Source organism: Vollenhovia emeryi, unplaced genomic scaffold (assembly GCF_000949405.1).
Source record: "Vollenhovia emeryi isolate VEMERY1.0 unplaced genomic scaffold, V.emery_V1.0 DF939204.1, whole genome shotgun sequence".
NCBI classification, from domain to species: Eukaryota; Metazoa; Arthropoda; class Insecta; order Hymenoptera; family Formicidae; genus Vollenhovia; species Vollenhovia emeryi.
This window is the reverse complement of record NW_011967162.1, coordinates 904,642-918,333: the sequence shown is the minus strand read 5'-3', so window position 1 is coordinate 918,333 and position 13,692 is coordinate 904,642.

The window sequence follows — 13,692 nt, the reverse complement described above, 5'->3', positions numbered from 1 at the left end:
TTCAAGAAGGGGTCATACGAGTATCGAAGAGCCCCTGGGCGACGCCACTACACATGGTGCCGAAGAAAGGGGATTCATGGCGGCCCTGTGGAGACTACCGGAGACTCAACGCGAGGACCGTCCCCGACCGCTACCCTATCCCACATATTGAGGATTTTTCGCAACGCCTCCACGGCAGCAGAATCTTCTCTACACTGGATCTTGTACGAGCGTACAATCAGATCCCCGTACACCCCGAAGACGTTCCGAAGACGGCGATAACTACGCCCTTCGGACTCTTTGAATTCCTCTTTATGCCGTTCGGACTTCGCAACGCAGCACAAACGTTCCAGCGCTTCATCAACGAGACTATAAGCGACCTGGAATTTTGCTATGCATACATTGACGACATCTTAGTCGCCTCTAGCAACGAAGAGGAACACAAAAAGCACCTGCGTACACTTTTTAAACGCTTAGAAGAGAACGGCATATTACTGAGCCCGGCTAAGTGTGTTTTCGGAGCCGACAAGGTTCTGTTCCTGGGGTACGAGGTCTCCGCTGAAGGCACACGACCTCCCGCAGATAGAGTCGAGGCAATTAAACAATTTCCCAGGCCGGAGAACGTCCAACAGATGCGACAGTTCCTGGGACACTGAACTTCTACCGAAGATTCATTCCCGAGGCCGCGCAGGACCAGACGATATTGAACGGTCTACTCAGCGGGCCCAAGACTAAAAAGAAGGCTCCCATTACGTGGACTACAGAATTAGACGAGGCCTTCGAAAAATGCAAAAGCAGTCTCTCAAGGGCTACTCTGCTGGCGCACCCTAAGCAAGATGCAGAAGTCACACTTACGACGGATGCATCGGATACCGCCATAGGAGCAGTAATTCATCAACGAGTCGGAGAGGATTGGCAACCACTAGCCTTCTTCAGCAAAAAACTCAATCCGGCTCAACGAAAGTACAGCCCGTACGACAGAGAGCTGCTGGCGATTTATATGGCGATCAAACACTTTCGTCATATGCTGGAAGGAAGATTCTTTATCGTATTCACAGATCACAAGCCGATCACATACGCCTTCAACCAGGATCTCCTTCACAGCTCTCCCAGATAAGCCCGGCACCTACAATAGGTACATTGGTCAATTCACGACCGATATACGTCATATCGCCGGCAAAGATAATACGGTCGCAGACGCTCTCTCTCGTATCGAGAGTATTCAGACCGCAGTTAACCTGGAGGACTTGGCCAAAGCACAAGAAGAAGACACCGAATTACAGGACTTCCTGAAGGAAACTTCTTCACTCAGACTCCAGAAAATACCAATTCCCGGAACCAGCTCCACGCTGTACTGCGACACTTCGACACCGGTGGCACGACCATTTGTCACTAAACAGCTTCGAAGACAGGTGTTCCAATCTCTACACGGTCTGTCGCATCCAGGGACTAAAACAACAGCGAAATTAATATCGCAGCGTTACGTCTGGCCACGAATCAAGACAGACTGTCACGAATGGGCGAGAGCATTAAGGCATCTTTATTAGGCCCCTATCAGGATCCTACTAAAATTTTTGCTCGGGTATATATCGTATTACAAATAACATTATGTTGATATTCTGGTATATCAACAGAATATCCTTATGGGGCTTACTTCGCTTAATTCTATGTTCGGAACGCCCAAGGATGTGGATCGCAAGGAAGGAAAGTAACTCTTTGGACTCTTTCTTTTTTTTAACGCCTCATGGCTTAGGATATATATTTAAAGAAATAGGAAATACGGTACATGGATTACATACGTCGAGGAGTGTACGGAAAGTGTTGGCTCTTTAGAGCCTGGTCACCGCGCTTTTTGGTCTGCGTAAAGGCGTCGCGCTTACTGAACAGCGGGACGGAAGTGGGAACCCTCGGGAGAAGGATCGGATCTGTTTGGGTACCGAAGTCGCAGAGTGTCGGTACGGTTTGTGTCATCAGACTACGGAAGGTCCTAGGTGGAATATTCTCCACGTAGTCTGATGGGGACAGGACGGCTCGTGGAGTGAGAGGCCTGGAACGCTTTGGTGTCCCACGGATGGGAACGGGCGAAGGTGTCCGCGGTGTACTGGGCCTCTTGAAGAGAGTCGGAGACGGAGTTCGTGGAGCCAGAACCTTTTTAGACTCGTCGTGCGTCCGTCGTCGTTTGAGGTACTGGTCCAAGGGGATCGGACGCGTCTTTCTATGGATAGGTAGACAGTCGTCCTGTCGAGGTGGAGGTGGCCGTTCGGATTTCCAGGATCGGGATTTCTTACTTCTGGAATCAGTGTCTATAAAGAAAGTACAGAGTTAGTATCTCAATATGTTACTCCGAGTCTATGCGTTTTACGCAGATCTCCACTCACAATGCAGCGATTTACGCTTTGTTGGCGAAACCATGGCGCCTTGGAGATAAAGCGATCTAGCGCTTGCCGTGCGGCTCGGGCGCACGAGTAGAGCGACTCAGCGCTTTGAAATCGAAGTGGAGCGACTCAGCGCTTTATGTTCCCGAGGGAGAGCGACTTAGCGCTTTTATCGAAGTAGAGCGACTCAGCGCTTATATTCCCGAAGGAGAGCGACTCAGCGCTTGTATTCCCGAAGGAGAGCGACTAAGCGCTTGTATTCCCGAAGGAGAGCGACTAAGCGCTTTATATTGCGTCTAGGGCGCAAGAGACAGCGGCTAGCGCTTGGTACGTGGCGACTGAGCGCCGAAGTGAAGTGAAAATGCTCGCATTTTCCTCCCTTATATCCTGGTACTCACCAAATTTTACTCCCGAGAGACTGCGCGGCGTAGCGGCGGCGCCGCGAACTAGCGCGGCCGCTCAGCGTGGGGCTAGCGCCAGGCGCTTACGTTGGGGGCCGGGCGCCCTGTGCTACGCGTCAGGTGCGCGTGACCGCGTGGTCGCAGGGGAGGCCCGACGCCTGTGGCTGCCGTAGGCCGCCACAATCCTCAGTATATACCATTGGTATATTTTCAGCACATACTATGTATGAAAAAAAGCGGACATTAGTGCATTCTCAGTACGTACTCAGTACATCATAGAACATATTCGAAAGCTATGAGAATATACGTAATGTACTGTTGAGATATTCTCAGAACTTTCTCAGTATCTACATGTGCTGTGTGGGTTACAGGGTGAGTCGTAAAGGCTGTTCTAACCTTTTATCATAACAGGTGAATTACCAACCGCAACTGCCTAGCCAACTCGGGAGAAATTGATTAAATCTCGTTCTACATGTCTCAATCATGTAATATCTAATTATATTTCTTAAGAAATAATTAAATATTACATGATTGAGACATGTAGAACGAGATTTTATCCATTTTTTCTCGAGTTGGCTATAGTTGCGGTCGGTAATTTATCTCTTATGGTAAACGGTTGGGACAGTCTTTACGGCTGCGTTCGGGGAGACGCTATTTAGTGCTATGAGCGTACTCTGTCCTTGTTCAACTTTTGCAAGTAACAAGGATAGAGCACGCTCATAGCGCTAAATAGCATCTCCCCGAACGCAGCCTACAACTCACCCTGTACACAGGATGAGTTTTATTTCGTGAACCAGTTTCTTACCATGAGAGATGGATTACCGGTGGACTACCAAAACTGCAGCTAACTCTGGAAAAATGGCAAATCTCGTTATATCTGTTTCAATCATGTATGTATAATAATATCTAATTATATATCTCAAAATACAATTGCATATTATATGATTGAAATAGTACAATATAAATAGTGGGAGCAAATTAGATTACATCCTGTATATCGTATTTAGAAAACATTTGGGAGTACTGTGAAAGGTGATAAGTGTCGAAAAGAGTTAAGTAATCCGCGCGATCGTAATCAGCTGTTTCCGACGGTGTCGTGCGGAGCAACAAGCAACAATCGCTATGTTGCGCGTGTTTGTTTATTCGTGTGCAGCGTGGTGGATCACAGTGAGCGTAGTGAATTATAATGAGTGCAGTGAATCATAGTGAGCGCAGCGAGTATGGCGATTGCACCGAAACGACGAATGATTATAACGTTAATTCGACTTCTGCCGGCGAGCGTCCAAAATAATGAAGCGCCTGGCGAAACGGTAAACGGCAACGCAGCGCTTCGACCGGTGAGTGACTAATTGCTTTATTCGTTTAATAATCACAACGTTTGCCAAATTAAATACGATATACCGATGAGACCGCGCGATCATATATCGGCGTTTCTCTCGCGAGCGACTCGATGCCTGCATTGTGCCAGGAAAATATCACATATCCGCATCAGAAAATAAAACGCCATGTAAAAGTGGAATGCCCGCGCAATACGGCAATATGTTATTTTGATCGAATTCCCTTTTGAACAATGCGTCTGTTCGGTTTCATTAAGCGGTCTCTGTGCAGTGATACCGCGCAATTCATATATATTTTACATAAATGCACACGGCATTACATGGATGACGAATTTTGTCAGCTGCGAAATTATGGATGTAGGAATAACTGAATAGAGCACAAAGTACCCTTTTAGACACGAGGAGTAAAGCCTGAGGGGACGGAAATTCATCGGTTAAGATACTTCAGGTTTAACGTCTATTTTCACGTCGCACGGTATTTTTCGACGTTAGCCAAGACATTGCAACGATCACACTCTGTCGAATTATCCACTGCCGCCATCCGCTATTTTGTTGCGTAGTTGTATGTACGTAATTATTATAGTGTTGTTAAATATTAATATAGTGTATTACATAACATGCCGGATTGTTGGGCTATATATTATAAATATAAATAGTGTATTTTTCAAGACGTGTAAAGATGTAAAAATAGGTTATACTCCGTAAAATGATCCACCGTCATCATCTTATTTCATATCCGTTGCACTAGACATTTCATTTCTCTCACCTTTTGTGTTTCAACTCCGCAGCTTTGTGCTCCATCCAGCTATTTTTACATCCATGTGCGAAATTAAAAGTCTTACTTAGAACTAGTTGATTGGTCAATTAATCGACATACACAGATTAGTATCTCATCATTAAAAAAGATTCTTCAACATATTTTGTATCGTGAACAGTGTTTGCTCTTATCTAGATAAAATTGTATAGAAGATCATCCAGATAAAATTTTGGCATTATCTTATCTTTATACATATACATAACCTACATCTTAAATAAGAAAAGTGTTATCTTTACTAAATTATCTAGGATAACGTTCAGATAAGTTGATGTACGTTGCTGTAATATGCAAAATATTGAAATATTTACTTCTCACAATTGTCAGAGCAAAGCAGCTGGCAAACTACTTTGTTTGGATTGATAGATTTTCAACAAGCTCAATCGCAACCAAGCTCGCAATTTGTAATGTGAAATCAGCGAGAACCAATCGGAATTCAGCGTTTTAGACCAGGTGATTTATAAAATTGCATCCTAATTGGCTCTCGTAACCAATGCTTGTTCCGAGGGGTAAACCGCTGAGGGCATTGTGGAGTACAGATTTGCGGCATTACTGGGCATTACTAGGCATTTTTTGGGCATTAGGCCTTTCTCGGGCATTATAAAGATAAAATAAAATAAAATAAGATAAATTAAGATAAGATAATAAGGTAAAGTAATGCCCACTGGGTTTGTTCCTTGCAGAAATCGTCTGTTAATACTTTTATACGTATGATACTTTTATATAGCACTTTTAAAAACTTATTTTTGCGCAATAAAAATTCATAAAGCGATGAATAAAAATAAATTATTATACGTAAACTTATAAAATAAAAACTGTTTATATACACATGTAAACTTATAAATAAAGAGTATAAATACATTTTTATAATTTTCTATAATTTGCAAGTTTTTTAATAGTCTTTTATATAAGTGATCATAAAAACAACATTAACAACATATTATCTAGAAGTTATCTAGATGCCACATAATTTCATCTTTATTTAGATATATTTAAAACAAATTTATCTTCATCTTATCTAAGATAAATTGACATCTTTTTATCTCATCTTTATCCAGCTAATTTTAAAATTATCTGAGCACAACACTGGTCGTAAATGATACATTTTTACGCAACTAGTAAAGAATGTATCAATAATTGTGACAACGCTAAGAAAGTACGGATTTAAATGTACGAGAATTGATAATAATAAACAACAATAAAAAAAATGAGAGAAAGCGGCAAATAATTTCTGGGGATAATAAACGGCCGAATGTAACGAGAATATTTTTCAGTTGAATAGATTTAGCGAATCATTCTCTCGAGCTATTGTATTGGCTGCGCCTCTCGAAACAAAGCATGAAACCAACACGGATTAAGCCTATTATTTCGCTGTTCATTATAACAATTACCTGTTGATGGCGGGGCAACGGGTGGGGCGCGCAAGGAATCCGGCGAAAGAGTAATGATTGAAAATAACAGGAATCATATAAACGTGCAATCATGCAGCGCCGGGATACTCTCGGGCAGGGTTGTCGGAAATGATCACAGATTTCAGGGCAGTGTGATCAGATCGGTTCGAAGACAAGCATTATGATAATGATGCTCATTACGCGATCAGATTATAGATTATAGAATTATAAGCCTGTTATATATGATAAATCATTCGTTTTGCTGTGCTTGGCCATTTTTCGTTACGCGATCCAACGATCGCGCTTGATTCATTCGATCGACCTAGGATAAAAATCTTACAAACGTTTCGCAGTGTCGACAGATTAAATAAAATGAACTTTTCGCATAATAACATTGCAGTCGTACTTTGTGTTTCATAAATAAATATCGAATTCTTGTGTTAATTACTCAAGTGATTCTTTTTATAATATAAAATCTCTAAGCATATTGATAACGTATATATGTATAATTTATAAGTATATCTATACTTTGCATATCTAATCGTGTAGAAATAAACAATCGCAGGTAAAAATTATTTATCTGAATAGCTATATGGATAACTGTTTTTGCATTTTTAATGTACTGTCAATTGAATGTTACCATATTCAAGGTTAAATTTTGAAGGATTGGAAAATTACTATAAAAAGTTTTTGCTTAGAGACTGCAGTAGAATGGGATGTTGCTTTTGTAATATTACTAAAAAGGTGAAAATAAATGAACATTTCACAAATAAAATTTCTACCAGCGTCTCATATACATATGTATCTGTCTTAAAACCACTTTTTCGGGGAGTTTAATTTTTTTTTAAATTATGCAAGTATGCTAGCGCATAAAACTTCGGAAAATACAAGAATACGTTCAAAACTACACGAGAATTGTTTTAGATTACTCAGAACTCTGAAATTTCGATCAGCGTCTCATATGTATCTGTTTTAAGGCCACTTTTTCGGGGAATTTAACTTTTAAAAAATTATGCAAGTATTCCAGCGCATAGAACTCTTCGGAAAAAACGAAAATACGTTCGAAACTACATGAGAACTATTTTAGAATAGTCAGAACTCTGAAATTTCTACCAGAGTCTCTCCTTCGTCCGTATTAAGATATGTTTCTCGAATGGTAAAAGTTGTTAAAAATTGAAAAATAACGGTTTTTCAGAACTCTTGCTAGAACTATTGTAGAATTATCGAGCGCTTGAAATCTGACAAGAAGCTGGCGAGAAATCTGCGGAGGACAAAGTGAGACGCTAGGTGAAGTTAGCGTCTCACTTTGCACTAATCGTTTTTTTTTCGCTTGAAAGGCCAGAACTATTTGTTTAACGTATCAGGAGCTCTAGAACTATTCAAAAAGAAGTCAGAACTCTCAGTAGTTAATGAGTTTCCACAAAATGAAACGCCAGTTTCACATACACTAGCTTAACCAGTTTAAGAATAATATAAAAATTTTTTAATAGTTTGTCAATATTTTTAAATAATGGGTGTGCGTGTGCGTGTGCGTGTGCGTGTGCGTGTGCGTGTGTGTGTGTGTGTAAAATGACTCATTTTCGGGGTGCTTGATTAAAGTGAGTCCCCTTTCCTCTCACTTTTGTGTGTATGTGTGTGTGCGTGTGTGTGTGTGTTTAAATTTAAAAAACGCGTGTTTCCTCCGCGGTGTTGAATTACTGCTTGCAGCCGATTCCTCATGTTAATGCAAGCCCTAATTCCTGTAGAATGTCATTCCACAGGAAGAAATTAGGACACCCTGTACATATTTATTTATATCTGGACGAGACTGGGCATAATTGATAGATTGAACGAACTTACCTGTGAAGTTCAATCCTAATTATGCCCTGTGTCTCGTCCGGATGGACGCCGACCCTTATCTTTACCCTCTCCTACTGACACAGCGATTTGCCTCCTTGCTTTGAACTTATGAGAAGCGGAAACGCAGCGTACGGCGAGGGCACGGAAGTAAACCAGCGCCATCTTTGGTTTTGCTTTTGGATTTGAATTCTGTTGTTGAAGAGCGTGCGGGAGCACGACTACATATTTATTTCTATCCGGGCGAGACACAGGGCATAATTAGGATCGAACTTCACAGGTATTTGCCTTCACACATAAAATTCCGTAAGGACGTAAACCGTAAGCGTAAGAAAATCAACAGATTGGATTTGCTACTGCTTGCGTTATTGCCTTACGTTCTCGACTGTGATTGGTCGATTTTCTTATGCTTACGTTTTACGTCCTTACGGAATTTTATGTATGAAGGCCTTAAGTTCGTTCAATCCATCAAAAATTCGTTATTCGGGGTGAAAAACAGTACAATTCATCATGGCGCCTGAGGTCTGTATATTTTTCGAATTCTTTCCGAGAATCGTTCTTTAGACTACACTTTGCGGGAAGTCGCGAATCATAATTTCGCGCGATCATATCTTTCCCGTATTATTCTTTCGTCGTGATGTAATGAAGTGCGTGTCACGTGCAATTAACGTCGAGAACGTCGTGCAAAGTGTCGCGCGATCGTAATTAACCACGTTTTCGCGATGAGTGTGGCGCAAGTGCAACGAAGGAAATGAGAAAGGAGAGGAAGGCTTGTAAGACAACGGGCGATGACGGAGCAACCATAGGGCGAATAATTCAGAATTTATTTATTATTTTTTACTGGCAGAAATAATCGTTTATGCTCGCAATAGTTTGTACATGTTATATCTAATATACATATATTAAAAATCGATATTTTTGTGTACTTGAAACTATTTTTATAATATCGTCGGATTACAATTAAGATCTCATTAGTACTATTGTTTAATTGTACTTCTTGTTTTCGAATCAAACAATAACAATCAAATACGCGTAAGAAAATGGCCGACTGATTTTATTGAGATCTTATGTTTTTCGTTCTAGTTTTCAGATGTCGCTGGTTGTCCAGCTACATACATTTAATAATTCAGCAGGCGTGGAAGAAACCAGGGTTACCTATATATATTTTTTTCATTAAAAAATATATTTTTTTTAATGAAAGGAATTAGTAAATCAGACAATAATTATATATAGCATTTATCATAATAATTATTAATATAATATATATACTAATATAACGCTCTCATTTTTAAATATATAAGTTAAAATATATATATACCTACATATAATTGTTATTATAGATTGAATTGTTTTAAAATTAATAATTGTAAAAAGTGCTAATAAGACGAGAGGTAAACTGCTGACCAAAATCATGTACCCCAATGCCCGGTGGGTATCACTTTATCTTATTATCATATTTTATCTTAATTATCTTGTTTTATCTTATTTTATCTTTATAGTGCCCCAGCAAGGCCTAATGCCCAAACTAATGCCCCAAAAAATGCCCAGTAATGCCCAGTAATGCCGCAAATCTGTACACTATAATGCCCTTAGCTGTTTACCCCTCGTAATAAGAGCTATAAAAAAATAACTTTTGTCAAAACTATAGATTAATTTACCACTTATTTTTACTAAATCAAGCATCTACAGTTAGAGTACAAGAACATACCATATATGTATGATGATTTCGTGAATATTCTGGCTTCTGAAGAAAAATCTAATTTTTAAATATACAATCTTGGTTTATTATTGAAAAAATGGCCAGAACAAAAATGGAAAAATTCCACGTGTCATCCTTGCTTTTACGGTTTTTGATAAGTACGACGGCTGTCGGATAGACAAATTATTCGGTATTAATTGTGTCAGAAAAAGATTAATGAGAAAGCATGCGTACGAAGGGTCGAGCGGGGCAAACCGCTGAGTCAGGGAAAGATGATAATGCGGCACCATTTTATATTAAAGTCACGTATATGTATATATATTGTATATACATGTATATATATATGTATAATATTTACTTTGCGTCTCTCTTCCCCAGAGATATTATACTAGTTGAGTTTTGTAAACTTGTACATCACGTAGATATTGACGATGTTTCGGTAATAAAATAGAACCAAAAATTAAATTATCACAAATTAATGAAACCTAAGATAACAATGCATATGAGCCTATTAGCACGTAGTGTACCATTGTATACCAACGCACACTTAACAAGTAATCACGAACGAAGTTTATACACGTACCAAGCAGAATTCTAATGTGCAATATATCATATATCAATAGCATTTCGTTACAATCGTATTAACTTTAATTGGCAATACTTCAACATTATTAATCGATAAAAATTCGTTCGAATGCGCCGAAGGGAATATCAACCGCACAACGTTAAAAAATAGCGGGGTATCGTGGTGACGATATCGGGAATTGAATAGAAATAGCGACGAACAAAGAAATCAAAGGACAGTTAGCTTCCCGGAGCGATTCTGCATGCTATCGGTTTTACTCTTCGTTGGTCGCCGTTGCAACGGGCCAATTCTCACCCTAGTCGAATTCTGAAGCTTTTCGCGGTCGTTATGGGGTATTTGTACAACACAATTTATCTCGCCTCGGGGCCACGAATCACAATGGCGGTGTGCGACAGCCCCGTCTATTCGAAGGAAATATCCGCCGTATAATAATCGATTACTGGCGGGTGAAAGGAGAAGAAATCATCAAGTGATTCGGCACGCAGACCGCACGCACGGATGCATACAAATATTGCCAGCGGAAAGGCCGAAATATCCTTTTGAACGCATGCTGCGTCATGGAGATTAGGTAGGCAATTACTCGGCAATATTTAGAAAATCCAATATACGTGGCATTTGGAAGTGCATTGTCGACGCCACGTTGCAAAGTCGCCGCATCGATGCGCCTCGAAAACTGGATAGCGTGCTCGCCTAGAAATGAAACTGTACTGCAAAATTGTGCGCCCGGTGGTGGCTTTCCAAGCGCACTGTAATTGCGCCTTAGACTCGTCCCTCGCGCCTCGGTGCTTTCTTTGTTCGCGAGACTGGGAGATTTAGGTCCCGACTCCAGCGTCCCTGTCACAGTCCGTTGAGGCTGTCCACGTCCACTTTCGTGTTCACACGTAGCCCCGGGGGCTATAAATAAGCGTGGTCACCGGACACGCTCGCTCGCGTACGGGAAAACTTGACTAATTGCGAGTAACCGCGCTGACGTCGTCGCTCATTTCTTCCTCGACGCGTCGCTCGTTTCTTCCCGTCGAGGATATCCTCTCCGCGCGGCCGTCCCTGCCTTTTACGGCCTTGTAATATACAGTTGGAGCACAAGCCGTACTTTTTCGTCGGCCGTTCATCATTCCGAGACTAATCTCTTCTACTTGGGTTGCGCTGACGCATCGTTTGTCTTACCCCTAACGTAGAGTAGAGCCTTATAGCCTTAGTCGGGGTCGGAGGCTTGTCCCGTATCGAATCGTCCAACTGCAGGTCGTCTTAACTTTTTGGAACACCGAATTTTGTGTCCCATGTGTAACATGGTCGTCCGTCTTTCAATACGCTTCGTCCACTTGCATCGGCACAAGTATTTGATTAAACTGTCTCGTAAACCTTACTCTTGTTGAATGTCGTGAGATAAGACACGTTTTTGTGAAAACCCTCGAAATATGAGTGGATTGTTCAATTGAATAAATCAATTATACGTACCGTACGTGCTGCTCTGCTGTCCCGCTGTATTGCCTAAATAACAATATCAAAGATTTCGCGAGCAACCTTGCTCGTGAAACCGGATCAATTTGCGGGCTGGTTCTCCGAAGGAGTCTGAAATGAGAGAGTAATGCGAAATGACGAAGCCTGCGGCCACATAATCTCGTTTAGCGGAGGTAATTGCTTCCTAATCACGCGCGACCAATCAGCCTAACTGTGTTACTGTCTAATTCGTTTATGCGGCAATGTTGTATTGGTCTAACCCCTCTCGGTCCTTCTCGAAGCGCTGGATTACTCGGGTCCTTTTACGCGTAAATCCCTTTCTACGACTCGCCCCAATACCAATTGCGAGAGTTGTCGATCTATAGGGTAGCAATCGCTTTGGCGTTGATGCGCACGTGTGTATATACGAGGTCAGTTAATCGTCTTCTCTTTGTTCCCTGTCGATTATTCCATTCAAATTGATGATCTTCGCGATCCTAAATCTTAATATTTCGATTAAAAAAAATTATCAAGCGTCGTTCATCACTTACACAGTAAAAAATCGTGTGTTGAAATGTAAAAATTTTCTTGCGTTACCAAGACTTGATTGTTATTTCAATGTAAAATTAACATAAGACGGATATGTTATTATTTTTGTAACACTTTTATGTTAACATAATAACTTGACACTTTATGTACGTCAATTAAAAATTGAATATTACTTTGAGTTCTTTTAACGCAACTATAATATCTCATAAAATGAACAAAAACATGTAATGTCGACATTTCTTAAAAATTATTTCAACTAATTTGTAACTATTCGTACAGTTTACTTATCCTGTCTTTTTTTTATTACATCACATTTATGGTTAAAAGAACATAAACATAAATGTGAAGTATAGTGTTAATTAATTAATATTTATTATTTGCCAAAAAGTAACACACGTGATGAATGTTATTTTAACTTAAAATATATGAAAAACATTACACAGTAAAAACTATAATGTTAATATTAACATTGTAGTTTTTACTGTGTAATGTTAATATTAACATTGTAGTTTTTACTGTGTAAAGAATACATACACCTGAAACGAATAAAAGAAGGAGAATTTTTAAGAATCTTTTTCATATAACTATTTTTGTTCAATTAAAAGTCATAAAATGTCTTTGAAAGAGTGTAATTTTAGGAATATTTACAAATTTCTTTTATCTGAAAAAATTAATTAAAAAAATTTTTTTTAATTCGTCGTCTCTATGTTACAGTCTGACAAGCGAGACAAGGTACTTTACGGTCGGCGTCAAACAGAATCTCTTCTTTGTGAGTCTTATCTGAAAAAAAATGCAAAAAATTCCTCCAAATAGAAAAACGAGTCTAATCTTTCCTGTAGTCAATGTGTAAGATTTCAATTTAAAAAAAAGATGAAGTGGTTGGGCTTTTGAAGTGCGATTTTGAGATAAGTTTTATTAGGTTTTTTTAGTGATACAAAGAACCCAGGTAGCAAGTTGATGACGTTATTTGTCATTTTGACGTTTGTCACGTCGAAATGTGAAAAATTTCAATGTCAATATGACGATAAATAACGTCAGTTTGCTATTTGGAAAAACTATAGGTCAGTAAAACTTCATTCTGTTACATTAAGACAGGAATTTCTTTCATTTTTCTTCTCAGATAGGGTTCAGAAAAGATATTTTCATGCCGTCCGTAAGGAAACTGTCATGCCCAGGCTGTAACATGGAGACGATGGCGAATTAAACATATTTTTGTAAAAGTTCCTTAGTTATAAACTTTCAAAGATAAGTTTCACTTTTTGAGTCAAAAATTAATTATATGGAAAAA